Here is a 26691-nt window from a genome sequence, read left to right on the forward strand (position 1 = left end):
GAACTTCTTTTCTTTTCTTCTTCTTATTTCCTAATTGCGGCCAGGCCCCCAGGGCCAGATATAGGGCCACATGGGCCAGCGGCTGAAAATTTGAAATGGCCTATTGTGAGAAGTGCCGTCCCACCGGAGGTGTGGCCAATGATATGCAAGTGTGGGCAGCTGTATGTGGGCATCGTCAAAACTATGAAGGGCATAGCTTGCACTTCCATCCATCCACCTACATCTCCCTTCCATCTTCCTTAAATAAAGAGTGTACCACTAACTGGTTCACACAGCATGCAATTGGCTGAATGTTGCACTCCAATGACAGGACCGTCCCCTGGTAACCAGGCAGGTCAGCATCCTGAAAACGCTCATCACCACAAACCCCTCTCCCCCACTCTGCGCCGGGTGCCCTCAAAAAAAAAAAAAAAAGGCAAAGTGGTTAGCACTTCTGCCTTACAGCACTGGGGTCATGAGTTCAATTCCCGGCCATGGCTTTATCTGTGAGGAGTTTGTATGTTCTCCCTGTGTTTGCGTGGTATCAGGTGCCGTCTCCGCGCTCTCCACAGGCGCCGGAGACGGACACCTTCTCTCCACAATCCACGTCCTGTTGCCTAGCAGCAGAACTCTATCTCTACTCACCTGTCTGCAGCCAGCATGTTTAAACCGCCTAAATCTCCCTAACCCAATCAGGAGGCACCTTAGAGTACTTAAAGCAGCCTCTGGCAAATGTCTAGTGCCAGAGTATTGGTTCTAACCAGCTCCAGCATTTAGTTTATATTTCTGTTCCTGACCTCCTGTGTATTTGACTCCTTGGCTTGTTTGACCTCTCTTCCGGATATCCCTTGTACTTCGCTGCCTGCACTGGTATTGACCTTTGGACCGTTCCTGACTACTCTTGCCTACTCTCCGTGGTACCTCGCTTCCTTGGTTTCGTCTCGGCCTGTCTGACTACCCTCTAATCGCTGCACTGGTGACTTCTTGGGAGAACCGCGACCTGCACATCGCATGCAGCAAAGCCCAAACCTCCTTGCGGGGGTCCCTGGTGAACACCGGTGGTGTGTCAGACTCCGCACCTCTCAGGTTAGTAGCGCTAATACCAGTCAGTGATATTCCTTGTGTAAAAGTGTGACACCCTATCATCTTGGGTCTACCCTGGCTGAAGCTCCATTCTCCACAATTCGACTGGCAGCGAGTTCAAGTTATCCGCTGGGGTTCATCCTGCAATAAAAGATGTCTGAGATCCGTTTTCCCATCTAAACCCAAGCTGGCCTGTCTCTGTACTTCTTCCTTGGTGGGCCTTCCTAAAGTCTACTCTGAGTTCGCTGATGTGTTCTCTAAAACCGCTTCCGAGATCCTTCCTCCCCATCGGCCTTGGGATTGCCCCATCGACCTCATCCCGGGAAAGAACATTCCTAGAGGCAGGGTATACCTACTGTCCTTGCCTGAGACACAGGCTATGTCGGAGTATGTGGCTGAGAACCTCATGAAGGGATTCATTAGGAAATCATCTTCTCCAGCAGGTGCAGGCTTTTTTTTTTGTAAAGAAGAAGGACGGCTCTTTCAGACCGTGCATTGATTACAGGAGACTAAATGCCATCACGATTAAAAATCGCTACCCCCTTCCTTTAATCTCTGAGCTCTTTGACCGTATTCGAGGGGCACGGATCTTTACTAAGTTGGACCTCAGGGGAGCCTATAACCTAATCAGAATTCGCAGAGGAGACGAGTGGAAAACCGCATTTAATACCAGAGACGGCCACTATGAATACCTGGTGATGCCGTTTGGGCTCAGTAACGCCCCAGCTGTCTTTCAGGACTTTGTGAACTAAATATTTAGGGATTTACTCTACCAATCAGTGGTTGTTTATTTGGATGATATCCTAATCTTTTCACAAGACCTGTCTACTCATCTCATGCATGTCAAAGAGGTGTTTTCCCGTTTACGTGCTAATCTCCTGTTCTGCAAGCTCGAGAAATGTCTCTTCAATTGCTCTCATGTACCCTTCCTAGGATATATTGTATCAGGCTCCAGTCTTCAGATGGATCCAAGCAAATTGGAGGCTAATCATAACTGGCCTCAACCTTCTGGGCTCAAGGTTACCCAGCGCTTTATTGGCTTCACAAATTATTATCACCAATTCATTAAGGGGTTTTCTACGTTAATTTCCCCTAATACTCTTCTCACTCGGAGAGGCGGCCAATCCAAGTCTTGGCCCCCAGATGCTGTACGAGCATTTCTAGCAATCAAGGAGGCCTTCTTGTCTGCACCCATCTTATCTCAACCCGATCAAAATAAGCCTTTTTTATTAGAGGTGGACGCATCCTCCGTTGGGATTGGAGCAGTATTATCCCAAAAGAATTCTGAAGGCTTTCCTGTTCCTTGTGGTTTTTTCTCCAAAAGATTTTCGGCCAGTGAAGCCAACTACGGGATTGGGGATAAGGAACTTCTCGCCATCAAGACCGCCCTGGAGGAATGGCGTTATCTGTTGGAGGGGGCACGTTTTCCCATCACAGTGTATACTGATCATAAAAATCTCACCTACTTACAGTCTGCACAATGTCTGAACCCTCGACAGGCCCGTTGGTCGCTATTTTTTAACAGATTCCAGCTGATACTACCTTCCGCTCCGGTACCAAGAATTTGCGTTCTGACGTATTATCCCGATCTTTTGATTTCTCTGATGTCTCGTCATCCATGGTTGTCAAAACTATCCTCAACCCCTCTACAATTCTAGCCTTGACCAACTCCTCTTTCAAGACCCCTCCTCCTGGTCATTCCTTTGTGCAAGAACATCTGCGCATTAAACTCTTGGGGGCGTATTCAATTGTGAGCGTTAACGCTAAAAAACGAGCGCTCGAAAAATATTACCGTTTATACGGTAATATTGCGCGCGAAAAGTGTTAATACGGTAGTTTACTCGCGGAATTTCAGCTCGCAGCTCAGGGAGCAGCGAGCTGAAATTCCGCGAGTAATTACCGTATTAACGCTAAGATTTTTCGAGCGCTCGTTTGTTAGCGTTAACGCTAACAATTGAATACACCCCTTGGGGGCGTATTCAATTGTGAGCGTTAACGCTGAAAAACGAGCGCTCGAAAAATATTACCGTTTATACGGTAATATTGCGCGCGAAAAGCGTTAATACGGTAGTTTGAAACTAGTTAAACCATCTTGTTTCCTGCGAAACGCTTCGTCATACCGTCTCCACATGTTACCTCTGGAGCAAGTGTGCATACCTTGTATCAAGAATATGTATTTAATGATGTTCATATGTTCCTCCGGCCTGCTTTCCAGATAACAGGCTGCGAACACCAGAAACCCCTCTAACCAGTTGTTAAAATTCTTATAGACCTCCTCATCCACGCCAGAGCGTGACATTGCTGTTGCCAAATCGTCCTTAGTCTTGTTGCTAATGGCAAACATGTCTATAAACCGACCTGTGCGTATCTTGCCATGCACCCTGTTTCTTATGTCCCGCAGGACGGCTGTATTGGAACAGCGCACCACATCATCATCCGTCAACCTGCCACTGGGGCTGTTATTCGCCACCTCCGCCCTCTGGCGGGTACCACTCAACTTCCTCTCCAGCAGCCTTATTAACCTTGCTTCCGAACTCCTGGACCTGGCTGGAGCCTCACTCTCAGAGGAAGAAGAGCCTGAGTCAGAGCTCATACCTGACAACCCATCGGCAGGATCACCGGTTGCCTCCTGGCTACCACCGTCCGCTCCCGATGATGCTCCGGCCGTGCCCGCAGCGACTTCCGTATAAGAAGCGCGCCTGGACCCCCGTCCCGATGACATATGCGTTTTGGAACCTGCAGAGGAGGAAACAGAAAGAGAGCTCCCTGGACCGGGAGCCGAGGACCCTGCAAGCACTGACGGTTCTGTATTATGCGCTAATAATCTGGGTTCAGGCACCAAACCCGCACCGGCTTGCTGAGTTGGGGGAATTAAATTTGGTGCTACCATGCAAGGGGTGACCCGAGAACCCGTCAGAGAGGACGTCTGACCCTGCCCTGCACCGGGCCCTCCAGCCACCAACTGCACATTCTGGGAACCTGATGACAATAAAGGGGCTAATGCAGACGTCTGCGAGCAATCTGCCCCTGAGGGGGTGGTCGCGATGGAAACTGTGGAAGCAAAGGCACCTGTGGTTAAACCGTAACTGCTGGGACAGGGAGGAACGGAAAAATAAGGAGCGTAGGTAGAGGGGGTGGGGGGAGGGTAGCAGGGCTGAGGGCTGGGTCCGAAACGGGGTAAGAAAAGTGGGTGAGCCCTTGGCTATGAAGCGCCCAGCCAGAGATACCACTCATCCAAGGGAAGGAGGGATGAACGAAAGCGGGAAAAGACGTGGTATTAGCACTCTGACCCACAGGCCACAGGGGGGGTGGCCTACAAAAGGCGGGTAGGACGTGGCTGGGTGGCAGTGAAGCACGGCGGAGGGAAAGGAGGAGGGGACCATGCGGGGGGCCGGGGTGCCTGGGGGGTTAGCAGCAGAGGAGGGAAACAGGATGGGCTGAGGAGGTAAGGGGGTGGAAAGGGGGCTAGCGTACTGGGGAAGGATAGAGGGAGGGGGATGGGTTGTGGGAACAGCTGTTGTTGCTGTGCCTGGTGGGTTGGGGGCCAAATGCTGCTGCAGAAAAGGAGGGGTCACTTCCTGCTGCCCAATGCTAGGGGCCTCAGATGGCCTGCAGGTAGGGGGAGGGGTGCTATGGCTGGGGAGAACATGGGGGGTGGGAAGGGCTGTAGCGCTGCCCTGTGTCCCCAAGGCTGTGGTCTGGGACACAGGGGTTAACAGAATGCCCGACAGGGAAGGTGGTAGAGGAGCTGGGGGCCCACTAATGTTGTAATCCCCTCTTGCTGTATTGATATGGCCCTGTGTACCTGAGGGGAAGGTGCAGCTCCAGGCGCCAGCTACAGTGACTGAATATTCCCCAGCAGAGCCTGCAGCGTTGCCCTCCCCAACCCCCGCATCAGCCCGGTCCCGGGTTGGGGGGTGATTGCCAGCGATAACCGCATTGGTTGCAGTGGAGCGGCGTCCGGGCGCTCCTGGCGCGCCCTTTTCCAAAATGGCCACCGCTAATTCAGTGGGAGACCGCGCATGCGTGGCCGGGCGCGCCCGTGCCTGTGCGCGAGCGCGGCGCCACGCATGCGCAGACGCCGTCCCTGTCGCGACCACAGCGGCGGACCCTCTCCTTCTCCCCGGCCCTGGAATTGAGGGGGGGAGTAATGCACAGTGGAGAGACCTGGGCTTGCGCTCTCCGCTGTGCAGCAGCTGCTGTGGGGGTAGTGGCCTCTAAGAGGCGGAGGGGAGGAACTCTTGCTCGTTTAGCTCTGAGCATGGTGGTGGAGGGGGGAGGTGGGGCTGTGCGGAAGGGCTAAAGGACTGGCCGGTGAAACGGGAGGGAGAGGAGAGAGGGGATGAGGGATGGGAGAAAGGCAAATAACGGCAGCAATACAGGGAGAAAGAGGAGAGGGGAAAGATGCAGGATAAGGGGGACAAAAGCGGACAAAGGAGCAGGGAGGGAAGGTGTGGTTGTTAGGAGGGAAATAGGGGGGAAATGCGCAGAGAGCAAGGGGCAAACTAGAGGGGACCAGCGATACGTTAAAATACAATATAATATATAATATATAATATAATGCAAACAATACAATACAATCACTACAAATGCAGAGAAAAATACGAACAAATTAGCATCGTAATACTCAGCAGGACAGCAGAGAGGGCCAGACGCTCACCCGAAAAAACTCACACCAGGACACCAGGACAGCAGAGCAGGTAAGACGAAGGACTCACTCCATAAACTCTCCAGCAGTGAAAGGGGAAGCTGACTGACAGCACCTGGCCTTATCCTATTTTTCCCCCACTATAATCCTGCCCCCTACATCCTCACTGATTGGCTGACCCCTGCCCCCCAGTGTAGTTAACTCTTGCTATACTATACTTTTCTTTTTCCTGCCCCCCCCCAGCGTTTATGTTATCTCGGACTAATCCCCGCCCACTGTTATCTTTACACAGGCCAAGTCTTGCAGAGAGCTATGTCTGCCCTATACTTCACTCTAACGAATGTTACTTGTCTGAGGTAAACGTTGTTGTTTAGTGCAGATTTTCACACTATATCTCAGTCTCTGATCCATAACTGTCTTTCCCTATCACTACCCCTGTGTTACGATACTTACCCGCCCTCGCTCCCCCGCCACTCCGTCGGACTCGGAAGCCGCACTTCCATGTTCGGCGGTCACATGGCCGCTAGAACTAAGGGCGGGGAATTCAAACTGGGACTTCCTATATAAACAGCGCTCTGACACTTTAGGAGTGTGAGAGCAACTTACCTGTTCCTGGCTCCTGATTCCTGTTCCTCCTTGTGCCTGCTCCCTGTGTATTTGACCTCCTGTCACGGGCACTAGGAGTCTTTGCCCAGGAAATCACCAGATGGTGGCTTACCAGAGTAATATAGGTGGTAATAGGTACTCTGGTAGCAGGGTGACAACGGAACAGGAGGAACAGCAGATGGTGAGAAAATGCTCAGGAAAAGTCTATGACTAGCAGCACTGGTAATGAGTATATAACTGTACACGAGGAACCAGATGGACAAGGAAACGTGAGGATAGTCAGTGGTCTGCGTATAGCAAGTTGTACCACTGCTATAGTGATGAGGAATGTCCAGAGGTAGCGAGGAGGCAGTGAGAGTCAGCGGTCTGCGTATAGCAAGTTGTACCGCTGTCTAGGTGAAGGAATGGAATCCAGGTGGAGGTAGATAACAGGGAAGTCAGTGGTCTGCGGATAGCAAGTTGTACCACTGCTATGTGAGAGGATACTGGAAACTGGTGTCACAGGGAACAGGAATCAGTGGTCTGCATATAGCAAGTTGTACCACTGCAATATGCAATAAAAAAGGAACTGGAACGTGAAGAACACGGGAGAGTTGAGGCGGTCTGAACTTCAGTAGCAGAGATGGTAGCAGCAGAGCGCTGACCCGATGAACACAGGAGAGTTGAGATGAGCTGGAACTCTGTAGAAGCAATGGAGGCAGCGGATAGGAATCAGCTGGCTGCAGACACGATGAACACCGGGGAGTTGAGGTGAGCAGGAACTCTGTAGAAACAACGGAGGCAGCGGATAGGAATCAGCTGGTGCAGACACGATGAACACAGGAGAGTTGAAGTGAGTAGGAACTCTGTAGAAACAACGGAGGCAGCGGATAGGAATCAGCTGGCGCAGACAGGATGAACACAGGAGAGTTGAAGTGAGTAGGAACTCTGTAGAAATAACGGAGGCAGCGGATAGGAATCAGCTGGTGCAGACACGATGAACACAGGAGAGTTGAAGTGGTCTGGAAACCACAAACGAACAACAGGAATCAGCAGGAGCTGAATACACGAGGAAACACAGGAACACCTTCAGAGGCTCATAGGAATGAGACTCCAAGATCAGGCAACGAGGTATTGACCTCAGGTGCTTTAAATAGGGAGTGTAGCCTGATCAGCCAATTAATGAAAAGCAACAGGTACTGAAGGCTTGAAAGGGCTGCACATGCGCAGACCCTCAGGATGGCGGACGGCCACGGTTCCTAAACACACGAGAAGTAGCACTCAGAGTCTGGTGAGTGACACCTCCTGTGTACCGACCCGGCTTGCTGACCTTTCTGGACTCCGTTTCTCCTGTGTACCGACCCGGCTTGCTGACCATCCTGATTGCCTGTGCTCCTGACTCGGATAGCCTCACGCTTCTCTCTCTTCACGTTTACCTGCCATTCCTGTGTACCGACTCGGCTAGCGGACTACGCTTCTGTTCTGGTGACCCGTGTACCGATCCGGTTTGATTGACTCCGAGATTGCCTCCTGATTCTGTCTACATTTGCCTTCCTGTGTACCGACCCGGCCTGTCCGACTACTCTCTTCCTGCTCCTATTCCGCTGTACTACATCTTGGGGCAAACCTGAGGACCGCGACCTGCGACCCCTGGCAGCAAAGCCCACTCCGCCTTGCAGCGGTTCTTGGTGAATATCGGGGAGATCATTAGACTTCGCACCTCAGGTAAGCCAGCGTTAATCAAGATTTGTAGTGTTATCCAGTAATCCATTACACCCTGATATCTTATCACAGTCCTGCAAAGGGGTGTACAAATTATCTTCAGGCCTCTCCACCAAGTCCCTATCTACCTAATAACAATATTCACAATACACAGTTCAATTAAATATTATATAAACAGGGGTTATTTATCCATTTAGATTTTCTCCTCAGACCTCTCACAGGAAATGTCAGCTGTTTCTCTCACATGACAGGGTTGACAAGTCTGACAGGGCTCTCCCTCCTGTCAGAGCTGATACTCCTCTCTCACTCCTGGCTGTTTCCTCCTGGGATTATTTTCTTCAGAGACTCACAGGGCTTTTCTGCTGATAAGATGACATTTATTCTTTGCTTACAGGTTTCTATGCTGACCAGGACCCACTTCCACTCTTCAACTGCCAGTTATTCTTATTACCATTTATTTATATAGCGCCACTAATTCCGCAATGCAGTACAGAGAACTCACTCACATCAGTCACTGCCCCATTGGGGCTTACAGTCTAAATTCCCCAACACACACACACACACACATCTCACACTTACTTGTGCATGTCCTCAATGTACTTCAGTTGCATGTGTGCAACCCGACCCACCTCTCCAGGGAGGTGACCACAAGTGTTACTGTAATGTAACTCACAATTCCACATTATTGTATTCATTAGAAGGTGCTGCAATAAATTGTAAAATATGTTGAATATATTAGAGAAAAAGAGCAACATTTTTACAGTTATACCATACTTGTCAATATTGTGTAAATTATCATGGAGATAAAGCGTGGAGTGGGCATGGCCACATGAGAGTGACTCAATTGAGATGTGGAAAAAAGTTTTATGGTCACAGGCCACGTGATATGCTATATGATATAATGTATTAGTCCCCCTCTACCTCTGTAACACATTTCGGGTACGGTATCCCTCTATCTGTCCTTCTGCCTGAAAAAAAAAAAGTGGGCCTCACGGGACTTGTGGGCTACCGGTTGTGTGTCTATAATCTACAGGCTGCAGCTGTGGAAACCGAAAAACATACAAAATAGTGTTGAATCACAAAAGTAAGCACATAAAGTACATATACAGAAGAACTCTTATAAATCTATAAGTGAAAGCTGTAAAAACACCATTTTAGGGGCGTGGCTATATCGCCATACTAGCAGGTTGCCTTTCACTGGAGCTCCGTCCAATAGATTGGATAAAACACCTAAATTGTGCTTATTTACCCCCCTGAATTCGTCTAGGGCGACCATAACCCTGCTGTGAAGCTGTTGTGCCGTGACAGGTGCAGCTGTCACTCGCAGACATACACCCGCACCTCCTGTACTCTTGACTCGGGGTCCACCCCTGCACGGCTCCTCTGATTGTCTCTGTGTCTGCTCAGTGGCACAGCCAGGTCCCCCCTGCAGCTATTACTGCTACCCGCTATCCACCTTACCTGCGACACCCGGGGGCTGCTGGCTGGAGCATCGCTGAACCGGAGGGAGGCTCCCCGCCGCCGCTGTTCCCTGTGTGGAGAGTGCTGGCCTGAGGGAGAGTGCAGTTAAGAGGCAACGGTCCTGTGTCCCCCACGGAGGTTCCCCTGTCCTGCCCTGCCACCTGCCTGGTCGGACTGCAGGGCTGAGGAGAGACCCCGCGGACCGGAAGTCGCGGCAAACAAAGGCTCCATTGGACAGCTTCTCTTCCGGTTTCAGCTCATCTGTACAGATCCCGGGAGGCTTCGGCAGGTGGCGCTGCCGCTTTAGCGGATTTCCTGGGTCCTCTCTGGCTGCCTGCCAGTTTCCCTTTGCCCTGTTGAAGAGTAATAAACTGGCCTCCTCATCGAGACTCTGGTGAGTGACAGTGCCCTTGCTGGTCTCTTAGAGCTCTCCCTAGGGGACATCAACAATGTGTCACACTTTAATAACCCCACACTGACTCTCCCTGGTGCACTTCCTCATCTCCCTTACTTATCTGTTGTGACACATAGGAACCTCTGCTGCAGCGCTGCTGCCACCCAGTGGACAAAGTATAATACTATCTGAAAGCACTTACATATGCAAAATAAGTCAAGTAATAGTTGTACACAACTAGAGTTTGGCACTAAAAGTCAAGCAAATAATAGTTGCAGGAGGCTGATGACCTAATAACTTACACAAGAGTCTTATCCTATCCAAAAAGCGACAGTTGGGTGACCTGGTGCCCGGCGCCATCTCCAACAAACATCCCTTCTATGATCACTCACGGCTGAGCTTCCCCTAGATTAAGATGTTCTAAATGCTCCAAGCAGGGGCACCAACCCTTCGCAACTGCGACATTGTCATGTTATAGAAGAAAAGCAGTCCTGTTATGACTTCCAGAGCAAAGCGCACCCCCGCAGCAGACGCCGGCAACTTCTTCGATAGAAATAAAAAGCATACTAAACCACAAACGCCTGCTACGAAACAACAGCAGGTGGACCGTTCGCTGGGCTCAGACACGATGGGAGAAGATTAAGTATCCCCGGCCATGAGACTCCTAATTAGCTCACTAGTTCTAGATATTAAGACAAGGTTTCAAAGTGAGCTGAGACAAGCAATCTCAGAGTTCCGGAAGGAGATTGGCGAGCTGGGGGGGCCGCACTGATGTCTTAGAGTCCAAGGCGGACGAGATTTGTAAGACTGTGGCTAGCAATTCGCAGGAAATCACAACACTACGCGCTGATGTGGATTCGCTAGCGGAAAAATGTGAAGATATCGAAAACAGAGCCCGGAGGAATAACATCCGTCTAAAAAACATCCCAGAGTCGGTGGGTACTCAGGCTCTCCCTGGCTTTCTGCTAGGCTTCTTCAAGACCATAATAACAGACGCCACAGACGACGAACTACTTCTGGATAGGGCTCACAGATCCCTGCGCCCTAAGTCTGCTCCGGGCCAGCAACCAAGGGATGTCATCCTCCGCATGCACTTCTACCACATAAAGGAGAAAATCATGCAGGCCACAAGGAACAGGGACTCTATCCCATACCAAGGCAGCGATAACCAGTTGTTCGCAGATCTGGCACCTCTAACCATCCAGAAACGCAGAGATCTGAAAGATGTCACAAAGGCTCTGCGACAACACGGGTACTGATACAAGTGGTGTTTTCTTTTTCGGCTTCAAGTCTTCACAGAAACTAGACCTCTCTTCGCAAAGACTCCGGCAGATGGCGCTTTGATACTGGAAATTGGGACTGTCTTCTAACTCTATGTCTCCTACAGATAGACCAACTGTGGCGCGAGCCCCGAGAACCTCACCGCGACCAGAATGGAACACGGCCTGATAAGGCAGAGATCTTAACCTCTAGAGACAGACCTCCTTAAGCTGAAACAGAGGTGTGATCCTTCTGAAAACAATAGACAGAGACTATACCTTAAATGGTCTATTTTTCTCTTTAGGTTCCCAGAGATTGCTTTTCTCTCGTCCATTGTTTTTTCTACCCCCTCCCCTCTTTTTTATTTCCTGACAGGTACGAGCATTACATCATCGTGAGCTCCACATGGACTGATCTGACGTGTCCTGTCTTATTGCTGAAAGAAGATTCACCTGTTTATCTCCGACTCACCCCTCTAGTCTCACAGGGAGAGTTCAGCTCACTTCTAAGTCTGGGCGTAGACTTCTGCCAGCGCCACATGTGCTAAGAACTATTCTATACCGGTGATATTTAAGCCTTAATTACTATTTTAAGTTGCCAAACATATATTGTTTTTACACAGATATCTCATGGCTGTCTACTTTTGTACTTTCAGAGGATTCTCTAGTGTGTAAATGTTAATGTTAAAGTTATGTTATTGTATTCTAACTAAATTGGTTGGTGCCCCTCTCTTCCCTTCTGCTCACACTACCCGAACACAACCTACAACAATACACCCCCCCCCCTTCCCTGTCCTCTCCCCTCTTGGTGCGACCCCTTGTAGTAGCACCTACTACTTTACCCGAAGTCAATCAACCATAGGTCGGACAAACGATGACCGGCCAATACTTCTCCCCCCTTGACAGGTTGCAGACAGCTCAACCCCAAACCTTCTCCCCTACTGATTCATCCATCCTTTACCATTCACTTTGTGCGCATAGCCCACTTCACGCATCCCTGATTTCATGGCATCTTGCTGGAACTGCGGACTCGGAGGAGCCCCTCAATGTTAAGTCTCACACTCTCACCACAATATGTTGCTTCATTTACTGACAATAAATGGCTGCACTTAAATAGACACGAGCAGAAGTAGTCTTCCTGCAGGAAACCCATCTAACTCAACCGCACACAACATTTCAGGGGAAACTCTTTTCTCAAACCTTTTTTGCTTCAGCTGCATCTAAACACCGAGGAGTGGCAATCCTTGTACGACCATCAGTACCTCTTAAGGTACGACGATCAATAGCAGATCCTGAGGGTCGATTTCTTATGTTAGTGGGCACACTGGGCCAGCTTCCAGTCACACTGATTTGTTGCTACGCTCCAAACCAAGGCCAGATCCCATTCCTACAAAAGCTATTTAGCCTTATTAACAAACAAGCGGAGGGCCACCTTTTGATGGGAGGTGATTTCAATGCGATACTGGATCCCAATTTGGATAAATCCCCAACTGTCACAACATCTGCACAAACACCAATGCACCCCACGCGACTTTCCAAACAATTTGCTCTCTTACTTAAAGAACATTCTCTGTTGGATGCATGGAGGGTAATCAATGGTACAGATAGGGGGTACACGTTTTACTCTCACCCTCATAATGTGTATACCCGTATAGACTATTTTTTCGTAGACTCACAGTTAGCAACCAAACTCTGTAAAGCTGAGGTTCATCCGTTTACCTGGACAGATCATATGGGGGTATCATTGGATTTACAAGTAGCAAATCTTCCTAAGCGAAGCTTAACATGGAGACTAGATGACACCCTCTTACTCAACCCTAAGACATGCTTGGAGCTATCGGAGGCACTTAATGATTACTTTGCTTTGAATGAGTCTCCTGACCTATCACCATCCGTAGTCTGGGAGGCGCATAAAGCCACAATCCGCGGGCGGCTCCTCAGCATCGCCTCTGCTCGGCATAGAGAGGAAAAAGAACTGATAGCCACACTAGAGACTAGTCTTATCTCCCTTCTCGCTCAGCACCAGGGTTCCTTGAACCCATCGCACCTGCGGGAGCTGACAGCGGTGAAGGGTCAGCTCAACGCGGTCCTATCCAAAAAAACAGCCCGCAGTCTTAAATGGACCCAGCAGCTTTTCTACGAAAAAAGCGATAAAGCGGACTCTCTCCTGGCTAGGAGGTTGCGGCAGAAGCGCACGCGTAACACGATCACATCAATTAAAAACTCACAGGGTGTAGTGACATACAATCCGAGTCAGATAGTGAAGGAATTCCAGACGTACTATTCGTCGCTATATAACTTAGACGCCTCATCTCCACCCCCTCCTGACTTAGAAGACAGAATAAATGCGTATCTGTGCTCTTGCCAACTTCCGCGACTCTCTGAAGCAGATTTGAATTGCTTAACTTAGATATAACGGAGGAGGAAACCATTACTGCATTATGCGCCATGAAAGTGTCATCTGCTCCAGGCCCAGATGGCTTCCCAGCCAAATATTATAAAAAATTTGCAGGTGTCCTTAGCCCTAAACTCACCACATGGTTTAATGCCATCCTTGATGGAACCTCCTTTGACCCGATCCCAGATATCAGTAATCCCAAAAGAGGGTAAGGACCCCTCTCTTTGCAGCAGCTATCACCCCATATCACTTCTAAACGTTGACCTTAAGATATATGCTAAAATTCTCGCGAATAGGGTTAATTCTGTGCTCCCCAGGCTAATACACCCAGATCAAGTCGGGTTTGTCCCGGGTAGACAAGCTGCGGACAATACAAGGCGGATCATAGATCTTATTCAAAATATTAATGACAACAAACAACCCTCTCTCCTCATGTCACTTGATGCGGAGAAGGCATTTGACCGCGTTGGCTGGCCCTTCATGATGCAGGCTCTGGCTGCGTATGGCTTCCAAGACCGCTTTCTCAAAGGGGTGTCAGCCCTGTACCATAACCCATCGACTTCGGTCCAGGTGAACGGAGACTCCTCTCCATATTTTATTATCCGAAATGGAACACGACAAGGGTGTCCTCTATCTCCCCTTCTATTTGCCTTGGTGATAGAACCCTTAGCCACGAGAATCCGTATAAATCCTAATATAACGGGGATACAACTACCTTCCAGTGCCCATAAGATAGCCCTCTATGCGGACGACATTCTCCTCACCCTAACTAACCCTTTAACCTCTCTCCCCAACCTATTTCAAGAGCTTGAAATCTTTTCCACAATATCAAACTTTAAGATAAACACAGACAAAACAGATATCCTCGATATCCATATTCCCCCTAAGTTAAAGAAACTCCTAGAATTAAATTTCCTCTTTCACTGGAATTCCAAACACATAAGATACTTGGGCATAGCCCTCACCAGAAAGGTGGAAGATATCTACCAGGCTAATTACCCCTCCCCCCCCTCATAGCCTGTATAAGAAAAGACTTAAAAACATGGGACAAGCATGATATCCTGGGTGGGAAGGATAACGTCTGTGAAAATGAACTTGCTCCCAAGGTTATTGTACCTTTTTCACACTCTCCCTATCAGGGTCCCCCCCTCTATCCTAAAAATATTACAAACATTAATAATGCGGTTTATATGGTCGAACAAGAGACCCAGGATATCTGCTCGCATTCTACAGCGCTCTCTCGCAGCGGGTGGTCTTGGCATCCCTAACATCTGCAATTACTATTACGCTGCAAGGCTGGCTCAGTGTGTACAATGGCATTCTCCCCCTGGAACTAGGATATTGGTGGACATAGAGTCGGACATACTGGGTGGCTCACCCGGTCTCTGTCCGAGCCCATCCAGTTCTGGCCCTGTCTTTATCAATTTGGTCTAGATGCAATCGCTTAGCTTCCCTCTCTCCTACCCCTTCGATTCTAGTACCTTTGTGGTCTAACCCAGCCTTTACGCCCGGATTATCTCGCTCTATGTATATGAAATGGGCAGGTGAAGGCAAGCTGCTGTTACTCAATCATATAACCAGAACAGCATTATTTCCACAATTCTCAGAGTTAGTTGAACAGTGTGGCTTTGCTCCGAGACAGTTCCATCAGTATCTTCAGGTTAGGCACTACCACCAAACAGTCAAGGCTCAACTCTCTTCCAGGCCATCCACCACATTTGAGAATCTATGTCTTTCGGGCCCAGCCTCCAAAGGTCTCATTTCTATTCTATATAATACTTTACTTCCTACCACTCCGCCTGTTAAGGATCGCTTTCAGGCGCAGTGGGAGGCTGACCTGGGGACTGTACTGGATGAGGAAGAATGGTCGGATGTATTTGATGGTACGGCTCACTGTTCTATAAATGTCTGCATTAAAGAAAATGCTAACAAACTGTTGCACAGATGGTATTATGTCCCCTCGAGATTACAAAAAATATACCCACAGACCATCGCTGATTGTTGGAGAAACTGTGGTCAGACGGGAACATTCATGCATATATGGTGGGACTGTCCGGGGATTCGCTCATACTGGGCAGCAGTTCTTGCTCTAGCCTCAACAATCCTAAATGCCCACATACCACCTGATCCTAAGCACATCTTACTGCCACTACCCATTCCAGACCTCACTAGATCTGCTCACAAACTCTTTAGGCATATCATCAGTGCTGCCACATGTCAAATAGCGGCCTCTTGGAAAAGCTCCACACCACCAACACTCCAGATGGTCTGCAGTCGGATCTGGCACACTTACCAGATGGAACACATTACTAGTGTACTGAGGGGCTCCTCCGTCTCCTTCTACAAAACTTGGACCCCATGGGCCATATATCGCAATCAATCTCCACTTCAGTTCTAGTGGAAAGATATTCCTAAGCAAACATACTTGTTCTCTTACTGGATGCGTGAATCATTTACACCCCGTCCCCCGTCCCCCCCGTCACTCCCTTTGGTCCCTGTATACCCCCCCCTTTTTTATACCCTTCAAACTTGAAAAGTTAAAATAACATCTTACATAACATTGCAGTATTAGATAGATAAATATACATTTATCTCCCAAGTGCGAGAGAATCTGTTGTATGTAAACATGTGTTATTTATTTCTGTTTAACCTCTCGAGATTCTGTAATGCATTTTCTATGGGAAAAGATGTTTCTAATAAAAAGTTAAAAAACGAAAAGAAAAAAAACCCCATTTTAGGCACTGCTCCAATTATGTCTAACGGATATGAGAACATTTATGAAGACCTTGTAAACAGTGATTCATAGGGTGAATCAGCTCTGTATGCTCTATTGATACTGAACCTGTGTTTTCAGATAAAGCATTTCCATCCCACGCACTTAAGTGTGGGTAAGTACAAGGTAGACAATAAGATATTCATCGATTGTGATGTGACTGTACCTCAGGGTTGGAGCATATATTTGTAAATTTATATCAACTGCCACACAGCTGCAAAAATGTCAGAAAGGAAATGTCATTAGACTTTACAGAAAAACTCTTAGTGCCATAAAACTTAAAATAATGTCTGGAATACCACAGAATTCCTGAGTATCTGAAACATTTATGAACTTAAAAAATATAAAATATACCTTCTATATACAACTTTTAAGACAAATATATGCATTTGATGAGTAGTATTTTTGCTACTAAATTATAACATTCCTCTGCATACAATTTAACCATTTATGTGCCAGGCTGATATTTATAATTATTAACTACTGGGCAGTTCTCTCTACCCTGTTCACACATTTTGAGCTTGGAATTCTCATTTAAAGGTATAACATGTCCCAAAATAAAACGGAGGAAGCACCTTGCTATATGAATATTACATATAGATCATCAAACTAAATTTTTAAAATGTTACATCAACCATATCCTCTAGGGCAGTGGTCAAGGAACAGGGGTAAATTACCCCAAATGGGGTAAAAATTTAATTCCTGGGGGTAGTGCTGCCGATTCACATGCTGTCAGTTGGATTGTAGATCCCTTTAAATGTGAAATTGCTGTTGTACCAGAAGAGCCTCAAGGGTTGGCAGAGGCACTTCTTGAGCTTCGATGCAATAATGAAGCACGTATTGCATTTGAAAACAAAGCAGATCTGTCATATTTTTGGATGTCAACAGCTGCAAAGGCATTCAAAACTGTGCATGAGGAGGCAGTCAAAAAGTTGCTGCCTTTTGCAACAACCTACCTTTTCCACTCTAACGAACATAAAAACAAATCAGACAAATCGATTGGACGCTGAAGACTGTATCCAAATTGCTCTGATATCAAAATGCCCCAATATTGATGCTCTCGTATCAAAAATTAAGCAACATCATTTCTCCAAAACCTGAAGTTTTGAAGTTGAAGCTTTCAAAGAAAGTTTGAATAGATTCAATACAATTTTGAATTCCAATAATTAATAATATATGATTTCCTTCCTTTCAAATCAAGGGGGTAAAGTCAGCGTATCTAAATATATTTTGGGGTAAAAGGTAAAAAAGTTCCCTGACCCCTGCTCTAGGGTATTGGAGCAGATGCTGTTTTATAGCCCTCCCCATGTTCTCTTGTTCTGTGCATTATCTCTCCATTCTGTGTCTATCTTCTTATTTTCTTCTCCATAATGCGCCCAACTATATTAGGTTCCCAGCAACTTCCAAGCGTATATAAAGCTAATCAGTAAACTTAAAGTTGCTGAAGCATTTTTTTGGCCTGTGTCCAAACTGGCTGTGCCCTTAGATCTGAATTTGCTATAACCTTAATCTGTATGGCCTTGTGCTGTCTGTTATTATATGTATCTGTGCCTTGTGCATCCAATTTTCTCTGTCACACTGTCTGCCTTGTTCTGTTATTGGTGCTACCTTTATCTAGCTTCTCTGTTCTAGTCCTGTCATCTTCAGTTTGCCTGTTTTAGCTCTTAAATTCCCTGTGCTATCCACAGCCCTTTCTTCATCGTCCCGTTTTCCTTAGATTTAGGGCTTCTCGCTATTTACCAAAACCCCTGGACCAGTGAAGACTATTACTGGGTATCACCAGTAATTTTGCCGGAGATGACTAGCAAAGGCTTACCCATGCAAAGCACATGGAAACCTAGGAGCCTCTGCACAATATAAAATGCTTTATTATTTAAAAAAGCATTTTTCTTAATTTAAATATATGAAAATATTGTTTATTCTTTTCCTAGATTTTATTACTTTTTTAAAAAACAATTTTATTTGAAGTTTTATTAAAAGTGGAACTGGAAGCCCAAGTCAAGACTTCTAGTTCCACCGTGCATGCATGAATCTGCAAGCTGGTTCACGCATGTACATATGCTCCCACATTGACCTAGTGAAGTGTTAAGCTCAACCTTATCGCTGCAAATCCGGGAGCTGCCTGGGTGAAAATTTATAATCATTGTGAGAGAAGATTTTCTATTGCTGCAATAAGCATGAATAATGATGAATAGGGGACTATATCTGTCTTCTATGCTCTCAAATATACAGTACTACCCTCACAACTCCCCCAAACGTCACTCTGAGACACACTTACTCCTTTTGTTTTAGTTGCGCCCTTTTCCAATGTAATGTTTTCATGTCTGCATCTATATTGTCTACATTGCATGCATCTGTTTTATATATGTCCTGTTTTGCCTCTCTATCCAGAACTGAGATACAATGTGGCACCCTACATATCAATAATAAAAATAAAAATGACTATAATTCATAATCTATCTCTGCATAATCACCAAACCTCCTGTCCTGTCATCTCCTGCTAGTTGCTGCTTTGAGATCCCATTTTCTGTCAGTTACTGATCAGTGATCCCCTGATGCTCACTGCATACATCTTTTAGATATGAGATTTTTTCCAAATTAAATCCTGCTCCTACTTACCAGTATACAGTTGAGAATGACACAGGTATTGGTTTTCACAAAGTTTGCTGCTTCACTGTTTTTAGACCTTTTTGTCAGATGTTGCTATGGTATAGTAAAGTAAAATTACAAGCATTTCATAAGTGATAAAGGCTTTTATTGACAATTACATTAAATTTATGCAAAGAGTCAATATTTGCAGTGTTGACCCTTCTTTTTGAAGACCTCTGCAATTCGCCCTGGCATGCTGTCAATCAACTTCTGGGCCACATACTGGCTGATGGTCTCCCATTCTTCCCTAATCACTGCTTGGAGTTTGTCAAAATTTGTGGGTTTTTGTTTGTCCACCTTCCTCTTGAGAATTGACCACAAGTTCTCAATGGGATTTAGGTCTGGGGAGTTTCCTGGCCATGGACCCAAAATTTTGATGTTTTGATCCCAAAGCCACTTAGTTTTCACTTTTCCCTTATGGCAATGCTCAGCGGCAGCCTGTCATTGTAACAGAGAGGGGAGGACAATAAATTGAACTGGGGCACTACTGTGTGGCATAACATTGTTTGGGGCACTACTGTGCAACATAACATTGTTTGGGGCCAGGGCCGCCATCAGGGGGGTACAGGTGGTACTGTTGTACCGGGCCCGGGCTCACCAGGGGGCCCGGTTTAACAGCGCAACACATACTTACCTGGGGGCCCGCTGTCTTGCAGTCCGCTGGTCTCCGCTACTCTGTCTTCAGCCTGGCTGTCACCATGACAGCCAGGCACCAGAATGCGATCGCAGGGGTGGAGGAATCATTCCCCCTGCGATCATGTGATCTGCCTGTGACAGAATTTTAGGGAATTCTGGGAATTTAGACTGTAAGCTCCAATGGGGCAGCGACTGATATGAGTGAGTACAGTGAGTACAGTGCTGCGGAATCAGTGGCACTATATAAATAAATGGTGATGATGATGATGAAATGCAATGGAAATGTTGCTTTTGGTATAAAGTTCATTGTCATGGCAACGAGGGACTTTGAAATTAATTGCAATTCATCTGATTGCTCTTCGTGACATTGGAGTATATGCAAATTGCCATCATAAAAACTGAGGCAGCAGACTTTGTGAACAATAATATTTGTGTCATTCTCAAAACTTTTGGCCATGACTGTAGTATTACACACTTCCCGTTCACAGTTGGCAGAGACTAGAGCTTCAAGTCCTGACAGCCACTTCTCAATTTATAGTCAATAAGATTGTAAGAATTAAGTTTTATGTCACTAAACAAGACTCTAAATCAAATACAGACAAGGAATGCTTCCATGGTGTAAAAATATATATATTTTTTATTATACTAAGGCACTCATAAAACATGGTCCAGACATATTAAAATATTAAGCTTAGGGGTGCGTAGCTTGATAGCCATACTGGCCGGATGGATTGTCCCTCAGTTTTCCAGCCTCAGCTTTCTCAGCCAAGCACTTATCATTGGTCATCTGTGTTTTTCTGCCCTTAAATTGGCTCCTAAACATGACCACCTGCACTCTCCTGCACACCTGGCACTTTAAATTTTCTTTCTGGCAGCCCTACATCGCCCGGACTGTGTTTTGCCTACGGCTTTATGGAGCCATGAATTGGCATGAACCACGCCCTGACCACTGGCCCAGACCCCTTTAATCACACCGAGCTTGCAGTGCCTACCTTCCCGACACCAACTGCATCAAACTGCTTCCGGCTCTCCACTATTTCACTCTGTCGTTTGGGGCCATGATCAGGTGCGACCAGATCACTGCCTAGTTCCCCCAGCCAAACTGAATACTTGCTGTTTCTCCCTGGAATCCTACCTGTCTTCCGACCTCCTGGGCTCCTCTGTCCATCTTCTCTGCCTGCCTAACTGGAACCCTTGTGGTGTGCATTCTTTACTGTGCGAAAACCTGGAAGTTCATGGCCCTACATAACACCCAAATTTCCGACTCCCCGCGGTGTACTATCTGTGGGCTCCCGTCCTCAGTGTCTTCCAGGGACCTCACAGACTGAAGTTTGTTATGTGGTGCTACCCTGTGTGGTGGCCTGAAGATTTACAACCACCTGGCTGTTGTGCCTGAGCTTAAGCAGTCTGCATCTGTATCCAGGTCAGTACATTGGGCTGAATTTACTCATCATTAGCCTAATTTTTATTTACACACCTGACTTGGAATTGTATGTGCTACTCAGCGCTTGAACTTATCCTATTCAGGGTACTGTGAAAATCTATCTTTAGCTCTGCTCTCATACTCGGCACACGGACTACCTGGAATATCCACATATCGCATCTATTGTCATTGAAGTCCATAGACCTGAACAGTTTAACGTCTTTGTCATCTGATGGTTGTTTTTTAGACTGCGCTGGTTGGTTTTCTATGTCAAACTTTTCAAGATATACAGTGTGCCTGCTCTTAGATATCTGACTTGTGGGACTTCATCATGTCTACAGCTCACTGTCTGTGGGTCACAATACCTGCTATGAACATGTGAACTCTGTCATCCTACCTGGACCTGGGTAGACCCCTTCTATATGTGCGGAGACCGGTGTGTGTGAAAGGAGGAAGTTACAGTAAACTCCACCGTATCACACTATGAGGGGTCTGCGTGGCTATTTCAGTGACTGATTCGGATACAGATGTATTGCGTTTCTGCGTATTGGGTAACCAAGTCAGCCAGGAGATAGAATAGGGGTTTTCATCATTCACCATCCCTTGTTGATTTTAACGAAAGCCATAGAAAGCAGAAGTCTGTCTGTGGTGATACTTTCATGAGACCTTACAATCAGACGTGTCTGCAGGGGTCTGTCTGGAATACTGTGAAATATAGACTCTGTTCTTACACTGCGGGTTAAGAACTCCACTATCTGAGGTTCCGGGCAATTGTGTGAACAGATAGTGGACGGGAGTCTGTCCCTGTTAGTATTAAGCATACCAGAAGGTGGAACCTGGAAAGGTGTCACCAACTTGGCTAAGAGAGTGCATTAATTGAATGTGCTGAGTGTGTTGAAATTATTTAGTCACTGTACTACAAAGGTTTGTGTTGTACTAAAAGTGCCTTGTAAAGAGTAGGAATAAGGTAATCTATTTTCAAATATTTTTGCTGTTATTATACTGTTAACAGTTGGATGTGGTATTGCTTCAAAAGTAAGTGAAATGGACCTTGCAAGATGTATGTATATTTAAATGTGGAAGTGACCAAGGCTGGGACTATATGTCTGAGATTTGACTAAAACTCAAACCCCAGACTGAACCTCATGCCTCACTCCACTGACTGAGGTTCCTACAAACATTCCCTAAAGCGTGTGATCGTCCATAAGTAGTAGAATATCTGCAGTTTCGCTTTCAGATTGCATTGCTGTTGGAAGTGGTCAGGTACCTATGAGCTGATCGCACATTTAAACTAGACACAGGATAAACTAGCTTTTCCCCTTACAGGTACTTTCGATAAATATATTTTGAATAAAGTAAGGAATGTTCAGTATTTTTATTTTTTTTAAAAAAGGGTTTAAAATGTTTCATTTCATCTTCATGTTATTTCATCATGAGGATGGTATCTTGATTGCATTTTCATTGTAAAAATGTGATGCCTTGTCTCCCTCTAACCAATTGTTTGTATCTTTGTAAGTTGGGTTTCTAAGTGAGAAAAAAAAAAGCATAAAGCCCACATAAACAAGAAACAGTCACAAAGACAGTTTAGATAGTGACAGTGAGAGAGTTTTGCAGGATCACCCACAGCCCTCTTTGATGAATATGAGAGTTTCACAGAAAGTAAAATTTATATGAGAGGTTTGAAATGAAGTAGTACTATGCCATGATATTGCATTTTGCATGCAGAAAGATGAGATTAGTAACTAGTAAAATTTATTTTTATGGTTTTTGTTTTCCTTGTATACGTGTTGACAAGATTATTTTTGTTAATATTTTATATGAAAATTGCATTCTGGTTCATTTGAACAAAAATATGTGTGTTACACTCTAGGGGTGATATTTCTGTTCCTGAGCATACATATGTGTCAGGTGCTGTCCCCGCACACATGCACGGTCATCTTTTCTGCTCCATGGGCGTTCCATTGGCATTGGGATGCTACTTCCGGTTCCCGAACGGAAGTTCGGGTGCATGTGCCCGAACATCGCGTCTCCGTTGCCTAACAACGGAGACGCCAGCAGCTCTTCCTGTCAGCGGTCAGAACAGCTGGCCGCCAATCCCACATCCACCATTGACAGGCAGACATCATGTATTTAAACCATCATGTATTTAGACCTAGATACTCTGGCACCACTAGGGTGCCAGAGTATCTAGGTCTCTAGACTCTAACACTTTGCTTGTTCCCTGTGTATACCTGACTGCTTGGATTCTGATCTGGTTCTGCCTGACTACTCTTTTGGATCACCCTCTGGACCCATTCTGATTTCCTGGTTTTGACCTTTGGCTTCCTGACTCTGTTCCTGCCTACTCCTTCGTTACCTGTATTGCCTGCACGGTTTGACCATTGGACTGCATGTCTACAGTTCATCTACACCTCGCTGGTAGCTAACTGGGAGGGCCACGACCTGCACGTCTCTGCAGCAAATCCCCAAACCCCCTTGTGGTGGTCCCTGGTGTAGACACCAATACCAGCAGGTGATACCTTCAAAGCAAGTCTGTTCATGACAGTATACTCTGGCTATGACCTCTGAAGGCTCCGGTGAACCATCAGCCCATGACTTACAACTCCACTTGGCTCAAAAGGTCAAACAACATGACCCCGAGCAGGCCTGTTTACTTCAATGTATTCAAGGAATAGCCTCCCATCTGGACTTACTCCAAGCATCCTTGCCTGTTGCTCAAGCCGCTGTTACTTTTTCGGAACCAGTCTTCTTACTTCTGCAACAGTCGCATCCTCCTCTTTGCGGCTGCCGACACCAGAGAAATTTGATGGAGACCCAAAAAGATGCCAAGGATTATTGAATCAATGCTCAATTCCTTTTGAATGTAACTCCGGATCCTTTCCCTCCGAACGTTTTATGGTGGCTTTCTTCATTTCGCTACTCTCCAGACCAGCCCTGGCATGGGCTCACCCCTATGGGAACGTGTCAGACGCCGTCCCTGCACCTCCTTTTTGGGCAGGGACGGGCGTCTGTTTCCTCCTGAGCGCCCCGTTGCCAAGCAACGGGGACGCATCTTCCGGCGGCATGGTGCGCAGGCACGCCCGTCGCCATAGCAACGGGACGCGCTATTTGGACTTCTTGTCGGCGGTCAGCGCGTCTGACCGCCGACCCACTGCCCACCAATGAGGACTGGTCACTTCCTATATATACTCTGCTCTGACACCATTAGGGTGCCAGAGCAACTAGTTTACTAGCCTCCAGCGTTCCAGCTTACATTTGTATTCTATTGTCTGATTCTCCTGTTACCGACCTGGCTTCCTCTGACCTCGCTTTTGGATCTCCCTGTTGTCCTGCACTGTATTCTCCGGTTTGACCTCAGCCTACTGACTCCCCTTTTGCCTTCTGATTTGGTACCTTATCTGCCCGCCTGGATCCTAACTCTGCCTGTACGACCACGAATAGCCCACCATCTCGCAAGTAGCTACCTGGGAGGGCCGCGACCTGCACGTCGTTCGCCGCGAAATCCAAACTTCCTTGCGGGGGTCCCTGGTAAATACCGGCGGCGTGTTAGACTCAGCGCCTCCTTGTGTAGTTGTGCCAATACTTGCAGGTGCTGCTACCTCCACCGTGACAGATTGTGATGATCCCCTTCTAAAGAATATCTTTCATCACAGCGCTTTAAAAGCTATTTGAGGGGGCGTGGTCTGGAAGCCATCTTGGGAGGTTAGAATTCCTAGGAGCTCCATCCCAACTCCTCATTTAAACAACTTAAAGAGGGAATATACCTTGCAAAAGACGAGAACCAGCACATACCTTTGAGGCTGAAACATCCAGGCACGAGTAGGGCATATTAAAACTTCCGGTTTTCGGAGACCAACTTCCGGTCGGCGGCAGGAGGTCAACGGAGGGTGCCGGCAGGAGAGCTCACCGGGTCTTGCAGGACTTCTGGGTTCCCTGGCAAGGCCCCCGCGAGCGGAGGTTTGAAAATTTACTTTGATAGAGCATGCCCTGACTCCCGGCTTCGGAAGGGGACTTCTAGCCGGCGGCGGAGAGAAGGAGAAAAGCGGAGAGGTGCCGTCCTAGAGCCTCCCAGCAGCATACACCCCCAGGTATCTAACATAGCACAAGGCAGGACCAGAGAAAGGCCTAATCAAGTATAAGGTGTGCCATCGCCCTGCTACAGAAACACCTGTTGAATAAGCTGCAGATCCGTTTTGTATAGTGCCTACCTGTACACCCTTGTGAATTAAAAAGTCAGTCTCTGCTCCTCCAAGCGCTGAGTGGAGAACATCTAGCCACCAAAACTGCTCTCTAGTCCTGTGGGAGATAGATGCAGGGCTTATACTGATCCCTTTAAGTGTAAATTGCCCTAGATGCATCTATAGTATAATACAGTACCTTCAGGCTCCACAGAGACCGCTGCCCCCTAGTGGTCAGTTGCTTATACTGCCATCCCTGAATTTCTAAGCATATAGGTATCACACTGTCATAAACACCAGATTCTCAGTCCTTCCCTGCAAAGGCTGCTCTGGGCCGCTGATTCATTCATCCATTCCATATTCTACCTATTATTGGATTCCGGCTCGGGCATCCTGGGGTGCTCAATGACCCTTTAACCCCCTAAATGCTGACGGGGGGGGAAGTCTCTTCTACACTGCTTTTCAACTCCAGATCCATGTGAGCCCTCCTTCCTAAGTGGGTCCGTCCATTGTGATTTACTCTGCTAACCTGCCTGGACATACCGCCACTCCTGTTTAAAATTCCAGCCCTTTGTGTTTCTCCACAATGCCTAAGGGAGGTAAGAAACCTCATTCTAAAGGACTTCCTCAGTATTTCTCGAAGCAATCGACTTCAACTCCGCATCGGGAGAGAACAGATTCCCCTCACACCTCTGCTGAATCTGAATCAGATGAGGATGACACATCCCCGATAACCAGACGGGACTTTTTATCGCTAATCAAAGAAATGAAAGAGCTGAAGTCTTCCGTCCATTCAGAGGTGCAAACTGCTCTTCACTCACTACGTGCGGAGGTGGCTTCAATTGGTGCTCGCACTGACCAAGTTGAATAAAGATTGGAAACGGTGGTGTCCTCCCAGACAGGAATGGAGGAGGATATTGTACGCCTTCGTAGTGACCTGACATCTGTCCAGGAACATCAGGAAGATATGGATAATCGGGCTAGGCGGAATAATCTACGCCTGAAGGGCATTCCGGAAACGGTCGAATCTGCCCACCTGGACCAGTATCTGAAGAAGCTTTTCTCCCAATTGGCTCCTGAGGTCCCGGAGGACTACTTACTATTGGACAGAGCCCATAGGGCCCTAAAGCCCAGATCGACCGACCAGAACCAGCCTAGAGATGTCATTTTACGGCTTCACTTCTTTACCACCAAGGAGATGGTTTTGCGCGGAGCCAGAAAATTGCACACCCTAACATTTGAGGGTCACAACATACAGATCTTTCAGGACTTGTCTCCGACCACTCTGGCCAGACGTCGGGAGCTCGCTCCAGTAACGCAAGTTCTACGAGACCACAATGTTCGTTATCGCTGGGGCTTCCCCTTCCGCCTGTTTCTTTGGCATCAGGAGCGACAGATTTCCGCCCGCACACTCCCTGAGGCTCGGGCTCTTCTACAACGCGTAGGCCTTGCTCCCGAGCCCCCCCCGGGTGCCTCTCAAACATCTACCTCGGGCAACCAGGA

Source organism: Mixophyes fleayi, chromosome 7, assembly GCF_038048845.1.
Source record: "Mixophyes fleayi isolate aMixFle1 chromosome 7, aMixFle1.hap1, whole genome shotgun sequence".
In the NCBI taxonomy this organism is placed as follows: Eukaryota; Metazoa; Chordata; class Amphibia; order Anura; family Limnodynastidae; genus Mixophyes; species Mixophyes fleayi.